A 26536-nucleotide genomic window follows, 5' to 3' on the forward strand; every position below is an offset into this window, starting at 1 on the left:
ATTAGAAGACTTTCTGGTTTAATATATAACACTTTCTTTGAAAGCTTAGAGACATGACATAATATGAATTAACACCCCCTCCAAATAGTTTAAGCTCCATATTGATGATGCATTTACACCTCTATAGAGTCATGTGAAGACCACTTGTATAAGACTCATTGTGTAAATATGTATACACACTTTTATATGTAAATTGCACAAAATATCAAACTTTTTTATAGATTTAATTTACAAACCAAGAAGGCTCTTAAAATGTGTAATTAATTATTGAACATTTTTTTACTGTCAAATAATACTGCCCCATTTAACTTGTGAAAAGAGTAATATTGATTCTTCTGAAAGGGATAGTCTTATTAGGTTTCATTATAGCTATTTGTCCTTTAAAATAATTAATGATTTGTAGCTTAAATATTATGGAAATCCATTATAAAGTCCAAATAAAACTGGAATGTAATTTTAGAGCTAAAATGCATAATTTCATTGGGATAATTCAATTTTAAAGTGGGTAGAAAATGAGCTACTCCTCTCAAAATGAAACAAATCCATGTAAAAAAATCATAATTAAAATAAAAGTTATTAGATCAGTGTAATTTTTCATGCTCATAACTAACAAAGAAAACTTCTCTGACATAGAGAAAGGAAATGGATGTGAATTTACTACAAGATTTATTGTGAATTTCATGGTTTCTTTCCAAGAATATCATTACTATGACAATTAATTATCCTATGTTAAATTTCCTTGAATTAAAAAAAATAAATCATAAAATTTTCTACAAAACCCAATAATGACCCTTCTAATGTATTATTACTTTTTTTTTTTTTTGCGGGGCAATTGGGGTTAAGTGACTTGCCCAGGGTCACACAGCTAGTAAGTGTTAAGTGTCTGATGTCAGATTTGAACTCAGGTCCTCCTGAATCCAGGGCCAGTGCTCTATCCACTGCGCCACCTAGCTGCCCCCTAATGTATTATACTTTTAATGAGAAAAACTGCAAGCAATTATTTAAAATTTGACTTGATTACAGCACCTTACTCATAACAGACTCATATCAGTGATATCTTTGGTCTTTGGATTCTCCCATAAGTAGAGAATTATATAAATAATTTCCAGGGACATTTTTCTTTTATTTTGGCTGTCTGACATCTCTAATTCTAAAAGTGAACCCACAAGCAACCTTGATTTTCTTTATAAGACACTTTAACTTTCATTAGGAAAAAAAAGTTAGGGAGAATTTGATCAATCAATCAGAAATTAATAAGCAACCAACAGTAATGACCTTTATGAGATTATAGTCTATGGAGAAAACAACATGAATATGTAAAAATACATATATGCAAAATAATTTAATTTTGAGAAGGAAGGCACCAAGAGCTTCTTAAGAAAGTGTGTAAGAGCATGGTAAAGTTAGGCAGCATGGTGGATCACATGCTGGACTTGGAGACTGGAAAACTAGTTCAAATTTAGCCTCAGACAGTGACTAGCTCTCTGACCTTGGGCAAATCATTTAACTTCTGGGTGCTTCAGTTTGCTCATGTGTAACACAGAAAGAAAAATAGCACCTACCTTCTAGGGTTATTGTGAGGCTCAAAAGAGATAATAATTGTAAAATGCTTAACACAATGACTGGAATGTAGCACTATATTAATTTTTAAAATTTTTTTTTGGAGCACTATATTAATACTAAAATTGTTAAAGGATGATAATATGTAAACATCTTCAAGAAAAGGAAGACTATGTGACTCCACAACCTTTAGATCACCAACAGTACCCCTCTATATGTCTTAGCTTTGAAAGATAGCTTTGAAAGATAAGGAAAGAACTATATAAAATGTATACAAATTCCAATAATTGTAAATGTGGGAATAATAATATTTTATATTATAAGGTACCAGTTTTTCTGTAAAGTTCTGGAATGACCATGATCTCTGGCTCATCCTCAAACAAGGACTATAGTTGAGAGGAACAGATAAGTGAATTGATGCATGGGATTCATTGAAAAACCTCTCTGAAACCCATGCTCTTGTTTCTCACGTGGTAAATAATAGTGGAAAACAGATTTTCTCACCAGAACCCTAATTAGAATCTTGGATTCAATTTAGCATAAAATATATTTATGCTTTATATTTCTTCTTTCCTATAGCTGTTATCTTCCTACCTCCTATCCTTTTAATGCATGTAGTTAAGAGACAAAAAATGTTTTTTGCTGACTCCAAATGTAACACTTTCTGTTTTTTGTTTGTTTTTTACACTGTGTCATTTCATCAACTTAGTTCTGGCCTCATTTTCCTTCTTATGCAATATTGACCCTAGAGATAATGAGCTTAACAAAAGTCTTACAAAAGTCTTGAATGTCCTGCCCTACTTGCCCTTCCACCATTAATGCCTTGCTAAACTTCAGCTCTTAAATTTTCCCTCCTGCTAGGTGGTGGCCCTGGAGTCAAGAGGACCTGAGTTCAAATATTACCTCAGATACTTACTAGCTGTGTGACCTTGGTCAAGTCACTTAACCCAAATTGTCTTAAACATCCAGGAGAATCTCCAGTCATCCTGATATATACCTTTCAACAAGACCTAGATGACCCTGGAGGAGAAATTGAGGTTGGTAACCTTTTATTGCCCTCTTTCACTTAAATCCAATTCATTGAAAGTCATGACATTACCTCCCTGAGGTCATGTTCTTCTTCCAGAATAAAGGACAAACAACAACAAAAATATCCCACATTTTGCCTTGTCCACTGTTAATCCTGAACCACTGAAAGTTGGTGAAGGAACTGTAATTTTTTTTTAAAAATGCCCACTACAAATTCAAGATTTACCTGCTTAATGATGTATGACCATTGCATAGAAATATTTATTTCATTTCAGATCAACTATATAACACCCCTCAAAGTGACTGTAAGGAACCTCTTCTTTATTCGCATCCTTAGCCCAGTTTTTTCTTGAATCTTAACTCCTACTATACTGAAAAAATCCTTCCAAAGGCTAGTCTCTCTACTGATCTTTTCCCTTCCTTGTCTATTTGATGCTTGTTGCATCAAAAATTCCTTTTCTTTATCCTATCCTTGATTTCTCTTTGTCCCACCATCTACAAACATAACAAGGTACCTCCTACCTGAGAAACTTCACTTGACCCTGATAACTCCTAAAACTATCATCCAATATCTCTCCTCTATTTCACTGTTAATCTTCCTGAAAGGGTAGCCTACACTCTCTGGCTCTATTTCTTTACCACTCCTTTACTCAACTGTGGACCCAGATGGCTCTGGAGGAAAGAGTGAGGCTGGAAACTTTGCACAGCCTTCCCTCACTTTAATCCAATTCACTGCAAGTCATGATATTATCTCCTGATGTCATGGTCCTCTTAGACAATGAAGGACAAACAAAAACAACAACTCAACCCTAAACTATCTGGTTTCTGATTCTCAGTCTTGATTAAAATTACTCTCCAAAAGATTACCAATGATCCTAAACAAAATAAACAAAAACCCCAATTTATTCATTAGTATCTTTTTAAAAGAAAACACATTCCCCCTCCAATTCTATCCAGAAAACCATCTCTTGTCATGAAGAATAAAAAGCAAAGAAAAAAAGTCAATCAAAACATTAACCAAGTTTGACAGAGTATACACCTTTTGTCTAGCTAGCACTTCTGCAAAGTCCCCACTTACACCCAAACTCAACATTTTCAAATCTTTCCCCCAAACTTGCTTCATCTTCTGACTTCATTATTTTCATCTCTGGTACTGTCATTTATTTAGTCTCCCATGTTCAAAATTTCCGTGTTATCTTGACTGTTCCCTTTCTCTCAGTTCTACTCAGTGATGTTATCAAGTCCTCTTGATTATAGAATCTTGCAAATCCATCTCTTCTTCTCTATTTCCTCTATTAATCTTTCTTATTTTCTGCCTAGACTATTGCAATAACCTTGCAACACTCTCTTCAATCCATCTGTTTTATGCTTGCAATTGTCCTTATGCATAGATTCGATTATGTCACCCTTTGCTCAGAATTCTCAGTAGCTCCTTATCATAATTAGTAAACATACTGTTTTGCTTAAAATTCACGGTCCTTCACAACTCACTGCTGCCCTACTTGTAGTACTTACACTAGGGTACCTGATTCTCCAGCTAAAGTATACTAATAATAGCAAAACTTATACTTTCCTCCGTCTCTTCTTTTGCTCAAACTGTTCCCTATACTTGAAACAACTTCTTTGCTCTTTATTTACTGTTAAATTCTCATAGTTGAATGAGACTTTCTTTAATTGCTTGAATTTATCAAGAATAGACATGGGGATGTCCACCTCCATTTTGAGGGTGCCCCTGTACATTTTATTCCATAACCAATGGGATATGTCTGTACCTATTTATTTGAGGCTTACATCCCTTTGTCTTCCTATTAAAATAGAAAATAAAAATTTCAATTATAATGGTCATTTCAACTTTGTTATTTGTCCATCTATAAATACTAATTATAGAGGAAAATAAATTTAAATAAACACAACATTAAGTATATATAAACTCTTTAAAAACCTCAATCTCTTTCTTTAAAGTGTAGAGATAAAACTTAAAACCCATTTAGATTACAAAACATTTTTATCCTGGTGAAAGCATCCACTCTTTTAAGAAATTTCTTGAATTTATTTTCATGGTTGGATTACCAATTAAGATTTTACCAAATGGATTCCAATACTTCCAAAGATTCTTTACCTTTTCAAAATATTTTACTTCTTGTTATATGGGGTTTGCATTCCAAAACACGTCACCAGAATTTATAGCAGGTATAGGAATGTGTTATGCAAATTAAAACTAGCCTCTGCCTTAACCTTTACATCCTAGTTCCTCATATAATCTACAGGGATTTAACTGAAATTTTCTAAATCAATATTGCACTAAAATCTTTCTCACTCCATAATCATGGTCTTTATATGTATTTTTTCTTTTATTGCTGATTCTAGTGAAGGATGCATTGGCCTCAGCTGCCTGGGTGAATTCTTTCAGCTATCTTAATGCAACTTACTATGCACATTGGAATCATCTGGAGTATAATATTGCTGACATGATCATTTTACTTACTCAGGGTTTCCAGGAAGCAAACAAAAGAAGCTATTTATTAAACAAGCTTTAATTAATTCACTTTGATTTTCCATGTCATTAAAAAAAAACCTCTAACTGTAAGAGATAACTGAAATTCTGTGTTCTTTGTGAAAGAGGTGGTTTGGTCCAATGGGAGAGAAAAGTAGGTTATTAGCTTTGCTAGAAGAAAAGAAATATTTTACTTTCATATGCCTATGGCCCACTCTAAATACCTTTTTGTTCTTGGTGCAATTTAAATCTCCCCATTACATATTATTTTATTTCTAATAGAATATAAGATTGCAGGGCAATGCATAATATAGCAATCTCTCCAGCACAGAGGCAGAATATGAGATCAATTTTTTCTTCAATGCATTCCCCATTTTAACCCACAGTAACTAATTTTACTTGCCACGTTTTATGTCCTTTTATTGGGTATGCAGTTTTATTTATATTCTTGCTTGCTACTAATTATCACACTCTGCATAATTTATAATGTATTCCACTGATGTTGAAGTCTGAATAATGAAATCCATCCATACAGACAAATCATTGACTGCCTTCCAATGAAAATGCCAAGGATAGTTTTAAGTAAAATTTTTAAAGGTTTTGGCACTCATACTTAAAGAAAGCCCATTTCTTTTGTTCCAAATAAAAAAGAACAGCCATTGCCTTGAATTATTAATAATAGCTGACATTTATATCTGCTTTAAGATTTGCAAAGCACTTTACATACATTATCTCATTTGATCCTCAAAATGACCCTGAGATCAGTACTAGAGATATTATTAATCCCCAGTTTGCATGGCCACATATTCCTCATAGACAGGCTGAGAAGACAGATTTGAATTCAGGTCTCTCCTGACTCCTAGTCTGACTCTTTCCCCCCTATTCCACACTACACAGTTGTATGGTACTCCACCCAAAGTCTGTTTTGGGAACCAACTAATCAAAAGAATGCTTTAATTTGGAGGCACACCTACCTACTAAGAAAGGGAAGGATATATTGTGAATAGATCGTTAACTTGCTGAATGTTATTGATTCTGCAGCCATACTTTTAGATTGCAGTGAATTTAAGAGCAGCCTAAGGGCACCTACACATGCCTTATATGCACACAACCCTAATTTCCTTTAATGAAGAAGCCCTTTAGACAGATAGGTCAGCCTCCCTGACAGATCACTGCTGCATTTTATGGGTATAGCTTTTCAAGTGTTCCTGCCATTGGTTGGCAAAGGAACACAGGTTTTACATTTGGAAAGGAACTGATCCAATTCCCTCACTTTATAAACAAGAAAACTGAGATGAAACAACTTGATCAAGAAGGCAGCTACCAAAGTTCAGGGTTTTGTTTTTCCAAATCCATTACTCTGTCCACCATAATATAGTATACTTTTTTGCAGATTGTAAAACACTTGAGGGAAAGAAAGATCTTTTGCCTCTTTTTGTATCCCCAGCATTTAAGCACAGCACCTGGCACATTGTACGCCCTTTATAAATGTTTATTTAACAAGTGAATGAACAACTTTCTACCCTTTTAAATCAGATACTTAAAATATCTAAAATCACATGACATGATTTTTGGAGATAGGTACAATGGTAGATTCCTTCTTAATATGAAGCCCCATGTTTAGTGCACTTCTTAGTCAACTTTTTCACCCTATTTGTTCACATTATCATCTTTGTGGAGGGGTGTGTTGATTGAGTCAATCATCCCACCCCATTTAGCCCTGATTCCTTATCAAGAGAGATGACCCATATTGAATCTTTTTTTTTTTTTTTTTTTTTTTTTTTTTTTTTTTTTTTTTTTTAGTGAGGCAATTGGGGTTAAGTGACTTGCCCAGGGTCACACAGCTAGTAAGTGTTAAGTGTCTGAGGCCGGATTTGAACTCAGGTACTCCTGACTCCAGGGCCGGTGCTCTATCCACTATTCCACCTAGCTGCCCCTGAATCTTTCTTAATTGTAAAATAGGTTTGAAGAAGCAATTAGCATCTCTCCCCCAAGTCCACACATACTCAATCAAAAACATTTCAGTTAGATGAAATGGAAAATCTGTTCAGTCTGAATGATGGATTTAAGTCAAGATTCATGGGACTTGCATAAAATAGGAACCCATTTTGGAACTCAGGTATTTTGTTTATCTATAGTTACTGAAACATCTAGCAATGCAAAGTTTTTTGTTAGTTTAGATCAGATTCCAGTGTTTATCAGCTTGTCATAAAGACTAATACATTAATAATTCAAGGATTCATGATTATTATTTTGTATTACCTTTCAAAATGTTATACTTTAAAAAATATTTTGGTTGAGTTCATTACAGCTATGAAGATCCCAATTTTTAAAGTTGGAAGGAGATTACAATCTAGCCCATACCCCCTTTTTCCTTCTTCCTTAGTTTATACATAAAGAAAGTGAGTCCCTGGGGAGGTAAAGGATTCTTCACTTTTCCTTGTTACCACCCCTCTACTTTTACTTGTCTTTAACCTTATAAAAATAGAACATAGTTCAGAATAAAGCCTGATCAGTTCTATAAAGGGCAAAGCAAAAAAAGAGATATTATTATTTTTTTGGTGGGGCAATGAAGGTTAAGTGACTTGCCCAGGGTGACACAGCTAGTAAGTGTCAAGTATCTGAGACTGGATTTGAACTCAGGTCCTCCTGAATCCAGGGCCAGTGCTTTATCCACTGCGCCACCTAGCTACCCTGAGAAATATTATTGTTAAATGACATTTTGTCTGCAAAGTCTTACTGAGGAACTTCTAAGTTATATTTCCTAACCCTGAACTAACAACACTTTTTATTCTTTGATTGCACTTGTGCATCATAACTTAACTATCTGTATTAAATTTCCTTGACTAAACTGTAAGCATCATGAGAACAGGAAGCATGTTTCAGTCAGTGCATTTTAGTAGAAAGACAAATTGATTTCCATTCAGAAGATATAAGTTCATATTGGCACTGACAAATTATAACCCTCATGATAATGGATCAGAAGATGATTGAATGATTGATTGACTTTCCTATGTAAATTTGTTTAGAGTGGCAGACACTACAGAAAATGATAATAGTTGAGAGAATAAGACAAATAATTTTTCAGATCCGATGTGATGAAGAAGTAGTAGCATTGTGAATGTAAAAGAAAGTGACATTACATATACTCTGAAGAAGTTCTCCTTTGAGTTCAATTAGTTGAAGTTTAATTTTATTTTTTACAATGATGATAACAATTTTAAATATTATATTAGCCAATAATAACGTGCACACAGAGAAAATAAACACAATGAAATCAAAATTAGTAAAGCATAGCAAAAAGCATACAAACATAGAATGTTGGATATAGAGATAATGTTTTAAAGTGCTTTATAAATATAATTTATATAATAAATATAAATATAATTTAATATAAATATAATTTAAATATTTCTTCTTTATTCTGACAGATTCAAGCTGTTATCCATGTAGATACTCCCTCAGAAAAGGGAGCAAACTATACCTTTTCATTCTGATTGACTCTCATAAAAATATTCCATCTTGAGGCTACCCAATGAACTGGAGCCTTATTGTATAGTCATATGATGCTTTGAAAGGGAAAAAATAATGACAATAATAACAATATCTATTACTTTATAAGTATAAATGGTATTAGATCCTGATCTATTGATTTTTAAAATTGACTTTTATAAAAACTTCTTAAATCTTGCTATACTGTATATAGTTTTGCTCAGATACTTCTCATGTATACACCAGAATTATATAGGGTTCTATGTGAGATATAACTAAACAGATAATAGCTATTTTATTCAATAAGCTGCATTTAATGATACCTCAACATTGACTTGAAACAAAGTTTTAAATAGAGGTATTAGGCTTTCTAAAGTTATTCACCTTGGATGATGAATAAAGTACTTAACAAAAGGAAATGTTTTCTCATTTATGGTGAGGGATTTTCCGATGCTCTCAATCAAAGATGTTCCCGTGCTAATTGAATTGAATTCAGGACTTCAATCTCTGTGAGTAAAGTCCATAAAACCTCAGACACTAAGGTACTACTGCACACTGTGAAAGGAAGTGAATTCCCTAGAATATAACAATTCACTTCAATGGGCAAACCATTCAATTATCTAATATGTTTTATTTGACCCCATGACTTGGGAGCCTGGTTTCTAGAGTCCTAGAAAATTGGTACTCAGGAAATGATACAATCATGAACTTTATTGATATGTGGAACAACAAGTAGAAAAAATAAAGAATTTATACACTATAGTGATAGGCAGAGATTTGTCCCCACATGCAAGAAACTTGACCTAGCATGAGTGTTAGGGAGATTCATTGTGAGAGAGCATGCTCCAAGTTGGGGTTCAGATAGCAAGATTATATACCCTAGAAATGTGCTGGGTTGAGAACAGGTAATTGGTGCCAGATGGAGTAATTTCTAATCAGACTCATAGCTGGTGGAAAAGTTATTGGGGTCCCTTATCTATACCACAGTTGGGTGATGCTCTAGTGGGGGATTTCCTTATTGGAACCACAAACTAGTAGGAGGGTCTAATATTAACTAAGGCATCAGAAGGACAATAAGTCATAACTCTAGGACCCTGCAGTATTTGTATGACCAGAAAAATAAGTAGACTGGTCGTGTATGGAGAATGGGAGACAATGGATGGCCACATAAATGATATACTGATTGTACAGTCACTCAGTCATGTCTTACTCTTCATGACCCCATGGACCACGTGTCCATGGTGTTTTCTTGGCAAACATACTATAGTAGTTTGTCATTTCCTTTGTCAATGGATTAAGGCAAACAGAGACTTGCCCCCTGCTCACCCCCCCCCCCCCGCCAAAAACCCCCAGCTCAGAGTCACATCACTATTAAGTGTCTGAGGCTGGATTTGAACTCATATTTTCCTGACTTTAAGCCAAGCACTTTATCCACTGAGCCATCTAGCTGCACAAGACGTCTAATAGCTCATTGATGATATTCTTTAGAGAGGAAAATTTATGGAACATGAACAATGTTCTTAAAGAATGAAAAGTCATGAAGGTGTTGCCATCATAGTTTGCCAACAAAGAAATTCATGGATCAATCAAAGATATAAGGTAACATAAGTAACAGCACCAGCAGTGGGTAGCCCCTTTGAATTTACCTCAGCTGAGCAGTACAAATTTGGTGTTATATGAATCTTTCAGGTTCTATGAAATTGTAACTTCTCTGCTTCATGGAAAGTAGATAGAGTTGGCCACAGAGTTAGGAAGACCTGGGTTTGACACCTCTAAATCTATGATTCTCTTATCCCCAGTCTCTCCTCTGCCACATACTGGCTGTGTGACCCTGGCTTCATTACTTAACTTCTCAGCCCATCCCCTTCATAACACCTCTTTTCCCCAACTCTCTAAGAATGCAAAAGCTACAAAGCAGATTCAGATCTGCATTGATAAGAGAGGGTTTTCTATCCATGAATTCCTTAGGCCAATGAAACTGGTGCTGATGAAATTAAAAAAAATAAAAGCTATGTGAAGCTTTCAGACATCTATTAACCCCTTAGTCAACATTCATAATTGAAAGTATACAACCTGGTACTAGTTGAGGTGGCCTCCTATTCTACCTTCTGGTTACTTAAGGGCCCTTCAATCTCCATCAACAAACATTGTAAGAGTATGTTTGAACAATAGCAAAGTTAAGTTTTAGGCCCCAAATCTCCATTTCTTAAAAATTAAATATAACAAAGTTTTGGCCTTTTTAAAAAAAAAAAACCTGGAGGTATTGAGATGTATGTAAATTCAAAATCTTGTTTTGTTAGCCTGATAAATATTTGAATCTAGTCTAAATCAACAAAACAAGATTTTGAGATTTTGAATAACTTCAAATTATGGAATAATTTAAAATAATTCTTTACTGCTACATTACTACCATATTCACTTCCCAAATGGCATACTTCAAAAAATATCCTGGGTTCATAGTTACCATAATTGTATTAGGTAAAGAACTATTCTCTATGGAAAATTTGACATATTGTTCATATAAAACATTCACCATAGGGGACTCTTTAGGTAGAAAAATAAATGGAAAAAATACCCTTCTAATTGTTATAAAAATAACAATTTAAATGGTAGAAGTTATAATGAAAATATATTTCAGCAATTGAATTCAAAAAGTATTTGTCAAATGTCTTCCATGTTCAAGGCACTGTCCTAGGTCCTGAGAAAATGAACAAGTATTTGTTAAGTACCTATTCTGTGCCAGTACTTTACAAATATCATCTCATTTGAACCTTCAGCAACTCTGTTAGAGAGGTGCTATTGTTATCTGATTTTATAGTTAAGAAAACTGAAACAGACAGAGGTTGTGACTTGCTCAGTCACAAGGATGGGAAGTATCTGTGGCTGGATTTGAATTTAGGTGTTTCTAACTTCAGGCCCAGCAATCCACTGTACCACTTAGCTGCCTGTGGGAATACAAAGACAAAAATGAAGAAAAGCTCTTGCCCTCAGTTGGCTAAACTTCTACTGAGGGGAAACAATACATACTGATTAGTATAAACAATAGATACACAGTAAGTGTAAAGTAAATTCTTCAGGGTGGTAGAGCACTATAACCTGGAAGAAACAAAGAAACTGATTGGAACTGAGCCTTGACTGGTTGTAAGAGGTGAAAATGAACAGGGAGTCCATTCTAGGCGTGGAGACAAACTGTTGATGGGGATGGGAGATGGAATGCCTTTGATAAAAGGAGGATAGCAGTGAATGCATGCTAATGAACATTATATACAAGTATAATGTTAAACCCAGTCAAGAGCTGGGAATTATTAAACTCTGGGACAGAATTATCTAAAGGTCAATGAAGCTGACTGAACATTATAAAAAAATAGTGCATTTAAAAAAAAAGCCAGCAACTTGAAAAAGGTGAAGGTATTCTGAATGGGTCTATGTACTCAAATGGAGTAGAACATTTCAAGGAGTATATATGTATGTATGTATGTATATATATATATATATATACATATATATATATATATATAAAGCTGAAATGATACTTTTGGTTGGAATACTAATAGATGAATCAAAAGTATTTCTCTACCTATAATCTCTATTTATTTCATTTGTATCATATTTTAAAAAATCACAATGGAACAAGATGTAAAGAAAAATGTAATTGGTTTAGTGTATTGTACCCATCCATTATAGTCTTATAAGTAACAAATATATGTCAATAAATATGAGTCTCACAGTTGGCAATTTACACTTAAATACTTAGCCTTTGCAGTTTCAGACTGAAAAGTACAATAACTTGTGTTCATTCAATGATGGGCATTTCTGAAATTAGTTAGACTGATCTTCAGAGAGCAGGCATAGACACTCAAAGAACTCCAAACCTTTTCAATGGATAGAGCTTGTTTTCCTGTGTCACTCATTGCCTTTGAGAATCCAGGATCATTTTTTTGCCATGAGGAGCCATTGTCCTTTATTTTAGAAATTACTCATATGACTATTGTAACAAGTCTCAGCTAATTGGTGCAAACTTTTTAAAAAAATTAAACATGATCCCGGTCCATTTTTACAAACATTTTTCTATCCTATGAACATGACCAACCACCTCATGAAGTTACCTATTTTGGTGCTTTAAGATTTGAAGAATCATTTTTTGGAAAAGCATAGATCCATCTGGAGTTAAAAGTCAAATAATAAAATAAAGTTGTACTCCCAAATGATTTTAAACTCATTACTTGTGAAGTACATATCAGGCATTTCTTACTGTGTATCACATTATTTGATTAATATCCTCAGGATTTTATAGGTGCTAAATTAACCACCATAGAGAAGTTATGTTGTTGACCGAATCTAAGATTTTATATATTTATGTATATGTATATATACACACATGTATATGTATACACATATATACATATAAATATATACATACATACATGCACACACATTAGGTGGGGGGGGCACGTGAGAGGAAGAGGAATACAAAATATAAGAGCTCTGCCTTTCAGAGAAAGTCCATTTCTTAGTCCAAGATCTATATGTGCATATAAAGTGACAAGGGAATCAGACTTAATTGCTATGGGTCAAATTCAGCCCCTGGTTTCTTATGCATATCTCTTGCTATAGTCAATAAGCATTACCTTAGAGTCTCCAAGGTCAAGATAAGACCCTCTCTGTTTTGCTTTTTCAATAAAATTGTAATGAAGAACTATTGTTCTTATGTGTCAACTTAATGAGGCTTAATATTTTTCCTAGGTAGGGTAATTTCTTAAATTTCATTCTATTTTGTATAATAATAGAATAACACAATGCATAAATGTGATTATATATCTGACTAACCTATATTTATGTCTCTATCTATGTATCCTTCTCACTGCCCCTCCCCAAATAAATGACAGTGTTCCTTAGATATTTGCTTTACCTGGAAATAAAACCATTAAGTGTTAAAAATTATTTAGGATTAAGTCACTGCTTTACTTTCCTGTATGCAGTACTAATATCTCTTTTTAAGCATGTTGAAAATTTTACACACAAATTTGAATATAAAAAGTTATTATTAAAATTATCATAATTGGTAATAGTTAAAGAAAAAAGTTTTACTTTGGGTAAAATCATTTGGTGTCCTGACAATTTAGAGCTTGCCACAACATTAAAATTTATGCAATATTTTGGATAACCATTATATTATCATAAATTCATTGCTATCCAGGTAGTGTTCTAAAATGTTGTCAGGGTTGTCCCTAGTGAGATGTGAGATGTCATATCCAGGGCAAGTTATACTGTGTAACCTCCTTTCCTAGCCTGTTATATATATGTAATTTCTTTTTTTGGTGAGGCAATTGGGGTTAAGTGACTTGATCAGGGTCACACAGCTAATAAGTGTTAAGTGTCTGAGGCCGAATTTGAACTCAGGTCCCCCTGACTCCAGGGCTGGTGGTTTATTCAATGTGCCACCTAGCTGCCCCACCTATAATATTTTTAACAAGTTATAATAACATTGGATCATAAATTTAAGAGGTAAAAGGGAACTGAACAATTACCTAGTCCAAAACTGCCATTATAGTTATGGAAATTGAGGCTTCAAGTAGTGAAGTGACTTGCCCAAGGTCATGCAGGGAATAAGTGGCAGAACTGAGATTTTGAATCCAATTTCTGTGACTCTTTTAATTACACCATTCTAGTATCCCCAAGGCAAATCTGAAAGATTATCTAATTTATAAAGGAAAATATGCAGCTTTTGTGATGTGACTAGAAAAAAAATGAGAGCGAGCAATCTTCCAAGCTTTGTTCTGTTAATTTGATTTTTCAGAGGTTTGTGATGGAGTGGAATAGAGCCACCTCTAACTATCTCAGATTCATATTGTTAAATTTTTATTATGAGCATTTATAATTCAGAAATCAGCCAACCCTATGACTCACGGTGTGGTTCATTATTTTGTTGTTTGTCTAGGTTTAAGAAAGCAATGGAGGGGGGCAGCTAGATGGCGCAGTGGATAGAGCACCGGCCCTGGATTCAGGAGTACCTGAGTTCAAATCCGGCCTCAGACACTTAACACTTACTAGCTGTGTGACCCTGGGCAAGTCACTTAACCCCAATTGCCCTGCCAAAAAAAAAAAAAAGAAAAAAAAAAGAAAGCAATGGAGGAAATGTTATTAATGCAAATTAAACTTAAAAGCATGTTCATTTGCAAAGTTGGTTGTTAATATTTACCAGCACATCCTGTTTTATGTATGTGGGGCTCACATGTTTTTGATCATCTATTGTAGGAGTGACATTCTCCTCATAAGAGCTACTGCTCAGCCCCAAATATAAGATTAGCTTTACTGTAATCTAAAGATAAAAAAAGATCACTCTCCTTGTTAGCACTTTCACAGAATTAGTAAGTCAAAGTTAACATTCAACCTCCCATGAAAAGGTAATGCCATTATATTTGTAGAATTCTATATAGAAATATATAAAGAATTGAAGATGATACCTAGGTTGCATGCCTGGATCATTGAGAGAATAGTGGTGCCCTTGACAGTAATATAGAGGGGGGAGAGCTGTGGGGAGAAATATGACGTATTCTATTGTTGACATATTGTTGACATGTTGAGTTTGAGATTTCTATGAGACATCCAATTAGGCATGTGTAATAGGCAGTTGGTGATGCTACACTTGGAGGCTGGATAAATAGATCTGAGAATCATCTGTCATATGCAAACACTTTGGGATGACCATTATGTTACTCCTAATTAGGCCTATCTAAATAGCTTCCTTGTAATGGCTGGTTTTAGATACCTTTTCAAGAAAGAAGTGGATATGGTATGCAAAATAAGTGAAATCTCTTATATATTGAAAGTCATTCCTTCTCCCATTTTTTTCATTCATAGTGAGTTCTATTTTCATTATTCATTTCATTTTCATTTGTTACCTCTTTTTTACATTTTGGTATGCAGTCCAAGAATTACACAGAAGTAAAAAGATGTTCCCATGTACTACTATACTTCCTTCACTAAAGCCTCATGGAAGTGATCACAGATTCTCTAAGGTTATGGCAGTGAACTGAAAGTACTAGAAGTTTATACTAGGCCTTGAGAATGGGTCTGATGATGAGCTATTTGTTTTGTTGTCCATGAACAATCTAGTTAAAACTGTGGGAACTCATCACCAGGTTGGCTGCCGAATAATGAATTTTTCTAGCCATTTCACATCTCAAAGATCATATACTAAATGGAAGATGCAACTGTTTCAGTGTACCCACTAATCACAGTCATGAAATATCAACATAATATACGTCACCTCAAAGAACTTCATAGGTTCTTCTTTAGAACACAGTTGATTTTTATTTTATATATAATTCTTAACAAGCTTGGCTTACCAATTTTAATGGTAGCAAAGGGGAAAAATGAAATGGAGGGAAGAGGCAAAAACATTCTTTAAGAGAGGAACCAAAAACATAGCAGTATGTTATTTTTAGTGTAGGGCAAATAGCCCTAGGGTCAGCTAGGGGGATGGAGTGCTCTACCTAGGTTCAGGAAGATGAGTCTTCCTGAGTTCAAATCTGGCCTCAGACACTTACTAGCTAGACACTTACTAGACCCTGGACAAATCAACTAATCTTATTTGCTATAGTCTCCTCAGTTGTAAAAATGAGCTGGATAAGGAAATGGAAAACTACTCATGTATATTTGCCAAGAAAACGCCAAATAGGTTCATGAAGAGTTGGAATGACTGAAAAGGACTGAACAACAAACTTAGCCCTAGAAAACTTAGCACCTGCTAGCATCCCTGTATATTATAGATCACAATACTGTAATTCATGTTTGTTATAACTATGAAATATTTGTAAATGGTAAAATTAAAGGGAGTATACTCTGTGACAGAGAAATGTACAAATATGTATATATATATACATATATATATATATTATGTGTATGGATATGCATATAGATAGAAGAAGTTTCGGATAGTGGATAGAGAATTGACCTTAGATTCTGGAAGATGAGTTCAAGTGCTATCTCTAACTTATATTGACCATGTGATAGCCCTCTCCCCTCTTCCTGCCAATCATTTAAACTCTCAGTGCCTCAACACTGATGCTATAATTTTGAGGATACCTGACTTGCATTTTTAAAGTGAACTTTATTAAGAGCTCTCTATACCCAATTTATTGCTGACAGGGAATTTGTAAACCAGTATGTTTCAGAGGAATGACTTGAACCTGTATCTTACTGACCCTGAGGACTTTGTGTGGCTGTGTGTGTGTGTATGTGGTTGCGTGTATGTGAGAGATACACAATGAAAGCGTTCCCTGTGAGCATAATCTGTGTCATATGCATATATGCATATGCACATAATATCCATTCAAAATGTTTCAAAAATTTTCACTTCAAAATGTGTGTGTAGTATTTATATAAAGTCAGTTTCTCTCTGTTTCTCTCTCGTATTCCTTCCTCCCTCCTTTCCTCTGTTTCTCTTCCACCCACCCTGCCCCTCAATTCTAATGAAGCATTTAAGTAGTATACACCTTCATTGCTGCAAACTTAAATGTTGCCACCCCACACCCCCCGCATGAAACCTCAATAGATTTATTTCGGTAATGTGGAGCACAGAAAGTTTTCAGAAAAAAAGTGTGTATAGATACACACACATATGTATATATATGTATGTGTGTGTGTGTGTGTGTGTATACACACAAAGACACATGCACTAAGCATTTTATTTCCAGCCTATTCCTGATGTAGCTTATGATGTCTGCACAGGAAGTAAACAATACAAAATGCTGCATCAGCATGAATTGTATAGAAGATAGGAGTTGGCAGGGAGGGGAAGGGGGAGGAGGCATAAAATTCTGCCAAACAAAAAATACTAAACTACCAAGAAGAAAAATGTTATTTATAGCTGAGGGCCACAAACAAAGCAAAGCGTAAAATTATAAAATGATGAAAACAGACAATCCAGCCATTCTCATAATGTTTTTAGCTGCTGATTTATTTGCTAATTGTTACAGGAACATTTTGTAATTAAGGAAGAGACACTGCTCATGCTCACAAGAAATTCATGTGAAAAAAAAGGAGGCAGTAAAAATAGGTCTGCAACAAAGCTTCGGGTAGTCAGCTCCTTTTTTTTCCTGATTTAGGGCTTGTCATGTTATCAATGCAAGAGGGATCCAAATAAGAATTGGTCAGTGCTAATGGAACTGCAGGATGTGGCTACTGAACATTGATACTTGCAGGATTTGGTTTTTAGTAAATAAAGGGACCTGGTGTCCTTTACAAATACAACACAGCAAAATGCAGGCAATCCTTTGAACGCTAGTCATAGTTAAGCTAAATAATGATGCACATATGATGGAAAAGCTCCTTTGATACTCAGTGGTCATACCTATGAATTCATTAGTCAGTTGCTAATTCTGTCAATATGTCTTCCCAGAAGAGCAGCAGACTGTTTTACTAACATTAACAGTTTTGACATATTCATTAAAAAAAAGTATATAGGATAAATCACAAATCATCTTTTACTTTAAAATCCTGAAAAGTATCACCTATATAAGCACTAGCTTTTGGAAATAATGCCTTGGTGAGAAAAACTGATTACCTGTTTTTCTACTTAGAATGGCTGAGAACACAAATATTTGCATTATTATAATTGTAGGTAATTAATAAGTAGCATGACATGGATTATGGAAATAATTGTGATGGTGTAGTACAGTGTAACAACTGCTGATTTTAGAATTAAATGATCTTGGTTTGAATCTTAAGTCTGCCATTTTCCATGTTTGTCACCTTAGGCAAAGAACCTATACTCTGTCCCTCACTTTTACCAAATCTAAAATAAGAGGTTAATATATAATATGACTTGTAAATTTCCTTCCAATTCTAAATCTATAATCCTACAATCCAATGAACTATTTTAAATGCTTCTAATTTTGAACTTTCCAATTAGAATAATATATTTATTTATTTGTTTATTTGTTTGTTTATCTATTGTACAAAAGTTCCTGGACATCCAGGTAATGGTGGTACAGATATTCTATGGTAGTTCTGAATCAAGAATAAATCAGACATAATAAGTAAAGCTACCAATATACTGATTGAAAAACAAAGCTTTTTTGCCAAAGAATTGTGCAAATGAAATTTAGTGCATATAAAGATGTTGACTTTTATAATCAAAGTAGGTGAGTAGTTATCTAGTTCAAAAGAGCAAAGTCTTAAGTCTTGAATTTTCATGAAAGGAAAAGCCTCAGTTCCAAGTACAACCAATGATTCATCATTATCTTGATCCACTCCCCCCATCCTCATTCAGGTAACTGCATTATTGCCTATATGCTGATCCCATGAATCAGTATATAAGAATCAGCATGATAAACAAAACTCAAATTTTCTCTGTCTCCATCTGGCTCTATTCACTAGTGAGGATGAATTGGGTGGTTTCAAGATAATCTGTATTGCTGAATATTCACATCACTAAACCTAAAAGCATTTTCATTCAAATCTGTCCTATGATGATAATTTCAAGTAGGATTCTATGACTCACAGCCAGGTGTGCCTTCACATTCATGGACATTTTAACATAAATGCATGTTTCCACCTCTCCCCACCATAAGAGGAACACCAAATGCTCATAAGCACATCCAGAATAACAAAGAGCCTTAAAAGACTAAATGGGTCACATCTTATTTCAAACTTGAGATAAAGGGATAGTGATGCTAAGAATACAAATCTCAATTATTATAGCAGAAGATTAAAAGAAGGGCTAACCCTCATAAGTATATTCCTAAGGTAACAAAAATAATCGCACTGCTTCTTGTTTGATCTACATCATGGATACTCTTCCTGCCTCCCTATAAAGATGTTATTAATGTCCCCACCCTGCTAAATGAAAGCACACAGGGGTATCTCAAATCCCATGAGTTACCCTATCAAAGTAAGGACTACAATTAAAGCTTAAAGCTTTTCCCACTAGTGGGGAGTTTGAATAGCAACTACATGATGTTTCCTCAGGTCTATCCCCACCCTCAGCACCAGAAAAGAAAGACTTGGGGGTGGGGGGGAGATAGCAGAGGAAAGACAATCACTTCCTGGAGCTCTACGCACAATCCTCTAAATACTTTCAAATAATGCCATATGACAATTGCTGGAGCAGCAGCACCCACAAGAGGATGAGGTGAGATGATTTAACAGTCAAAGGTGGCTTAGAAGGTTGGCAGGAAAGGTCTGTTGTACCCAGGTGAGAGTGGATCCCAGAGGCCCGCTGAACTGGCACAGATCCAGTCCCATGCAGGCCACATCAGAGAAACAGGATGCCAAAGCCTTGGAATCAGCTGTGGTAGCTGCTACTTCTGGAACTCAGCTCATGGTCAGGTGAGGGGGTAGAGTGGTTGGCCAGGGGGAGATTGCAGGCGTCTCTGCTGGCACTGAGGTGGAACTCTGTTGTGTTGTCCGTGATCAGAACCAGCAAGCAGTCTTGAGTGGCAGCCCAGGTTGGGGAGGGGCATAGGCACATTGGAACTTGCAACCACAGTAAAACAGAATTCTGTTCCCAGGTTAAAGAGCAAGCAGGCTTGTGGTTACTTGCTGACCGAAGCACAGGCCAGAGGAGTATAGAATGTGCCTCTCCTTAAGGCATACCACCAGGGACCCCCTGAAGCTTGGGACAGTGCCTCCTGCAAGCAGTGACTCACTTTGAGAAGCAGTTAAAGCAGGCAGCTAGGTGGCACAGTGGATAGAGCACTGGCCCTGGATTCAGGAGGACCTGAGTTCAAATCCAGTCTTAGACACTTTACACTTACTAGCCCTATGACCCTGGGCAAGTCACTTAACCCTTATTGTCCTGCCAAAAGAAGAAGAAGAAGAAGAAGAAGAAGAAGAAGAAGAAGAAGAAGAAGAAGAAGAAGAAGAAGAAGAAGAAGAAGAAATTAAAGGTCAAGAAATAGGCTAGGAAAATGGGCACAGAGAAAAAAAATGCTGATCACATAAAGCTTCTTTGGTGACAAGGAAGATCAAAATACACCCTCAGAAGAAGATAATAAAGTAAAAGCTCCATAGAAGCACTCAAAAAGGACTTTGAAAATAAAATAAGCGAGGTAGAGGAAAAAATGAAAAGAGAAATATGTAGGAAATTCATGAAAAAATGTTAAAAGCTTGAAAAAACAAATTGGCTGAATGGAAAAGAAGTTACAAAAGCTCTCTGCTTAAAAATTAGGATTGAGCAAATGGAAGCTAATGACTTTAAAAATCAAGCCACAATAAAGCAAAATTAAATATATATATATATATATATATATATATATATATATATATATATATATATATATATATATATATATATATATATATATATATATATATATAAGACAATGGAAAAAACAACTGACTTAGAAAATAGATCCAGGAGAGATAATTTGAAAATAATTCGACTACCTGAAAGCTATTATAAAAAAGTAGTGTAGACATTATCTTCCAAGAAATAGTCAGGGAAAATTGCCCTGAGAGTCTAGAAACAGAAGATAAAAGAGAAATTGAGAGAATCCATTGATAACCTCCTGAAAGAGATCCCTAAATGAAAGCTTCCAGGAATATTATAGCCAAATTACAGAATTCCCAGGAGAAAATATTTTAAGCAACCAGAAAGAAATAATTTAAGTACTGTGGAGCCAGTCAGGATAACACAAGATCTAGCAGCTAAAGGATCAGAGGGCATGGGATATGATATTCTGGAGGGCAAAGTAATAGGGATTACAACCAAAAATCACCTACCCAGCAGAACTGAATTTAATCTCTCAGGGGAAAAATGGGACTTCAATGAAAAAGAGGATTTTCAGGCATTTGTGATAAAAAGACCAGAACTGAATAGAAAATTTCACTTTCAAATACAAGACCCTAGAGAAGCATAAAAAGGTAAGCAGGAAAAAGACTTCATGAGTGATGTTAAAAGGTTAAACCGATTACATTCCTATATGGGAAGATGATACTTCTAAGTCATAAAAAGTTTCTCATTATCAGGGCAGATGATAGAAATAAATTTGGACAGAGGGTACAGGTGGGAGTTGATTATGAAGGGATGATATCTATAAATCATTTATTATTTGCTTATTATTTTTTGTGGGAAAGTCAGTGTCAGTGGTTATGCCTAGGGTCACACAGCTGGGGAGTTTCTAATGTCTGAGGCTGGATTTGGACTTGGGTCCTCCTGGGTCCAGGGTGGGTGCTTTGTTCACTGTGTCAACTAGTTGATCCATGATGACATCTTTAAAATAAAATTAAGGAGTGAGAGGATTGCACTGGGAGAAAAGGAAAGGGAGAGGTGGAATGGGTCAAAGTATCTCACATAAAAGAAGCAAAAAAAAGCTTATGGAGTGGAGAGGAAGGTGGCAGAGTAGCAAGGGAATGAATGAGCCATACTCTCATCAGAATTGACTCGAAGAGGGAATAGAATACACACTCAATTGGGTATAGTAATATAATCTAGCCCTGTGGGAAAGTAGGAGATGAAGGGGATAAGGGGGTGAAGGAAGGGAGGGCAGATTGGGGGAGGGGTAGTCAGAAGCAAAACACTTTTGAAGAGAGATGGGGTAAAAGAAGATAGAAAATAGAATAAATATGATGGGAAGCAAATAGGGTGGAGGAAACCACAGTTAGCAATAATATCTGGGGGAAAATTGAAGCAGAGGAAAGAGCAATGTAAGATGATGATGATGATGGCACTTATTTTTCTGGGCTATTGTGAAGAAAATTGTTTGTGAGGTATAAGGTACTATATAAATATTAGCTATTATTGTTTTTGCAGTAATCAACCTCATGGGTGTTTTGCAAGAAAATCTCCCTTTAAAAAAAAGAAAAAAAAGATGAGCAGAATATTATCAGAAAAACCTGGAAAGACTTACATGAGTTGATGTAAAGTGAAATGTAATGTATACCAAAAAACAGCAATATTGTAAGAGGATTTGTTGTGAATTACTTAGTTATTTTCAGCAATGCAATAATCCAAGACAACTCTGAAGGACTTAGGAAAAATGCAATCCATCTACAGAGAAAGAACTAATAGTATCTGAAAACAGATGGAAGTATATTTTGTTGTTGTTTTTAGTTTCTTCTTCTAAAATTTTTTATGATATATTTTACATGACTGCACATGTATAACATTGAAATGCTTGAGTTCATAAAGGGGGAATAGGGAGGAATGATGAGAATTTGAAGCATAGTTTTAAAAATTGATATTACAATTTATTTTTACATGTAAGGTGGGGAAAATTCCAAATAAATAAACAAACAAACAAATAAATGAATGAATGAAAATAAATAAATAAATGGATGAATAGTGGATAAATCAGTATATAGAATATATGAATGAATGAATAAATGAATAAATGAATAAATAAGGGAAAATAAATAAAAAACATTTATTGACGGGCTTGTCAAATGAATTTAATTAAAACATACTACTGTTTTATAGGGCTATTCTTAGGAAACTATTTTGTAAAGTTTAAAGTGCTACATAAATTAAGATTATTTCCAAATACAATGAATCCTGTGTTTCTTCTGTGAATTTATATGAAAGAAATAGAAATGATGATACAAGTTAATAATAGAGATTAGAAAAAGAACTAGTCATATTGGATTTCTTTAACATATAAATTCAACTCTGCATTATATAATGATTAAATGTTGGATCAAGTGTTTTTTATTGTCTACTTGCTGAATTTTTATAAAGGAAAGGTTGAGTCTCTTTCCTTAGCTTAAAATTTTAAAAGATTAAATTTTTAAAATCAAGTTAAAAATCAAAACAATTACCAAGTCTTTTCTTGAGAAAAGTGTAAAAGATCATGTATGGAATATTGTGATATGTGAAGAGTTATTTCTCTTGCTATTTAAAGGCATTCGAAAAGAATCATATTCTAATAGTTGTTGGCCAATTTTACTGAAATTTCTATTATGAAAATTAAATATCATCAGAATTCGTAGATCATAATTTTATAGGTAGAAGGGAATTCAGAGGCCATTTATTCAATATTTTCATTTTATATATGAAGAAATGGAAGTCCAGTAAACAATTTACCCACCGTCACAACACGACAGTGTGATAGGTTTTGAACTGACATCTCCTAACCTCAGGGCCATTGTTCTTTCTAATATGCCATTCCATCTGGCTTAAAATAAAATTAACATAATTAGAGTCTTTTTCCATTGAAAATACAGATCAGGCTTACAAGGGCATATATGTGCTTATAAATACAAATATATAATATATACATAAACTTATAAGTACAAATACAAACATATATACATACATATACATATATATTTTTTTGTAGGCCTCCATTAGTCACAGACGACCATGGATCAGTGCTTTGAAAAGCCACAGGTCACAGTGTGGCTGTGCAGTCCGATATGGGAGCTGCAGCTCCTGAGTGACATATAACAGGTAACTGCTGCTTGCCGTGTAGTATCTACCCCTTGAGGAGCATCTGGAGTGTCCTCTCCAGGCACTGACCTGGGCGGATCAATACGGAAAACAAGCTGTTGCCCATGCAGCAGGTTTTCCCTCTCCGCAACATTGGTAGATCCAAAAGAGAGGCAGAGCCAATACAGTTTGGCACCAGTACCGCCACAGGAGTTGCCAGAGGGATGTGATGTCCAACATCCAACTGCCTAAGGGACTCTGACTCCTGATTTTTCCTTGGGGTTAAGTCCTGAAGCCTTTCCCATATATGGGTATAGCCGAAAGGTTTGTCATGCCGGGGTGGGAGTGGGGATAAGCTCTCACTCTCTATAAAATGCTCCAGTAGCGGGTGTCTCAAATAGCCTCTGACAACCGAAGCCCAACTCCTGGCCTTTTCATGATGGAACTGTTTCCACTAACAGGAGAAGGGGTGAAGGCTAGTCACTGGGGCCTTAAAACCAGTCGCTTCCGGCAAGTGGGGCTTGTTAGCCTTGGCAGGCAACCCGCCTAGGGGAAGGAAACCCTGATTTTAAACACACACACACACACACACACACACACACACACACACACACACACACACACACACACACATATATATATATATATATATATATATATATAAAATGTGAGTTTTGTGAAAGCATTTAGTTGACCAAAGTCACATAGCTAGAATGTCAGAAGAACATGGACACAGATATCTCCTAACTTCTAACTTGATGTATAGAACTCTTTTTAATGTATACTCCACAGATTCCATCTTTTGTATTCTCCATCACCTTCCTCCCTCCCCACACACACATTTCAGCAATCTGGGTCATCAAAGTATTATATTCCTAGGCTATTTGAAGTGTGGTAGACAGATATAATTCTAACCCATATTGAAGACAAGCTAGGAAAGGAGCAAATACCCAGTCGAATCCCTCTTGTTGCCCTTACCCTTCCCCCAATGTGAAATTCTCAGTATCTCTTGGAGAAGAATAGGTAAGCGATCAGATATCTATATATGAAACATTCAAGCCAGACATCTGTATATCTAATAAGCAACCACACATATTTATCTTATATAGATATAACTCATACAATGTTTAAAAAGTATATATCATATTCTCTACCCTCTTTACCATTGTGGAAATACACACAGTCAGTTCTTTAAGCAATACATTTCTTTAAAAATAAATAAAAAAAACCTAAGGACTAGGTAGATTATTAAGGGTGCAGGGACAACAGGGAACAAGTAAATTTGGAGGAAGTGGAGGGAAGACTTCCAAAACATACTGATATTATAACCTTTAGTTAGATCTCATTCTTCATTAAGGTTAATTTTGCACAAACTATTCCAACAAATATATACTACCCTCTCCCCAAATTAGAATTTACATTATCTTTAAGAATGTATTATTTGGTATCTTCAGTTTTGATGGATTACTGGCACATGGTACTGGAACACTGAATTTTGATTCTGGAAAACTGCGTTCAAATCCTATTTCATCTACTTACTATCTGTGCGACATGGGACAGATCATTTAACCACCCTGTTCCTCAATATCCTTATCTTTAAGATGAGGAGGTTGAACTCAATAGATTCTAAGTTTCTTCATGCTCTGAAGCTTACAATCACACAAACTCACCACAAAAATGTTCCAAAAGTTGTAGAAATTTGGAAGCCAAAGCACAGTAACTTCTTTAAATAAAGAAATCAAATAATCAGAGCTATAAAAGCATGCTTATGTTAACTGGTGGTAATAATATCAACTATGAATATTGGTCCCAATTGTAATTAATTAAAGTCAGATTTTATTTTATTACAATCATTAAAATAAGATGACTTGGTATTAATATTTAGATATATAAATATTAATATATAAAATACATACTTCATAATATCATGAAGAAAGTGAATTTTGTTCAAGTAAAAGAATGAATAAAATATTTTTCCTAACTAAAGATGCTAATACCTTAACATATATTGCCCTCTAGTGGAGTTTTAAAAAGTAAATTATTTAAGTTCATTTATAGCTTTTCACTGTCCATTTTAATGTCTGAATTTTGCTTCTTAACTGTACTAAGCATCTGGTACAGCATAAGGAGTTTAGGAAGAACAGGGAGTAAGTCAATTTAGAAGGAGGGGAGAGAATTTTTAAAAATTCCCCTTTCTATTAGATTGTGAGTTCCTTGAGAGCAAGGAATGTCTTTTGCCCTTCCTTGTATCCCCAGCATTTAGCAGAGTGCCTGACACAGTAGGCACTTAATAAATGTTTATTGAGTCATTGACTACCTACAAAAGTTCTATGTCCTAGACAGGGGAGGCTCTTAACCTTAATTGTGTCATGGACCCCGCTGGTTAGTCTGGTAAAACTTATAGTCCTCTTAGGACTCCTTCTAGGTTAGGAGAAACCTTTAACGATTTTTCAACAAACAGGAACATACTTAGGAAACAACCCTGATAAATTTTATTGAATACTAAAATTACATGATAGAAAAAAACACACCTCTCCAAATACAGAAAATGCCATGTGATCTTTTGGACAACTTTTAGTCTGGAAATG

Source organism: Dromiciops gliroides, chromosome 3, assembly GCF_019393635.1.
Source record: "Dromiciops gliroides isolate mDroGli1 chromosome 3, mDroGli1.pri, whole genome shotgun sequence".
NCBI lineage: Eukaryota > Metazoa > Chordata > Mammalia > Microbiotheria > Microbiotheriidae > Dromiciops > Dromiciops gliroides.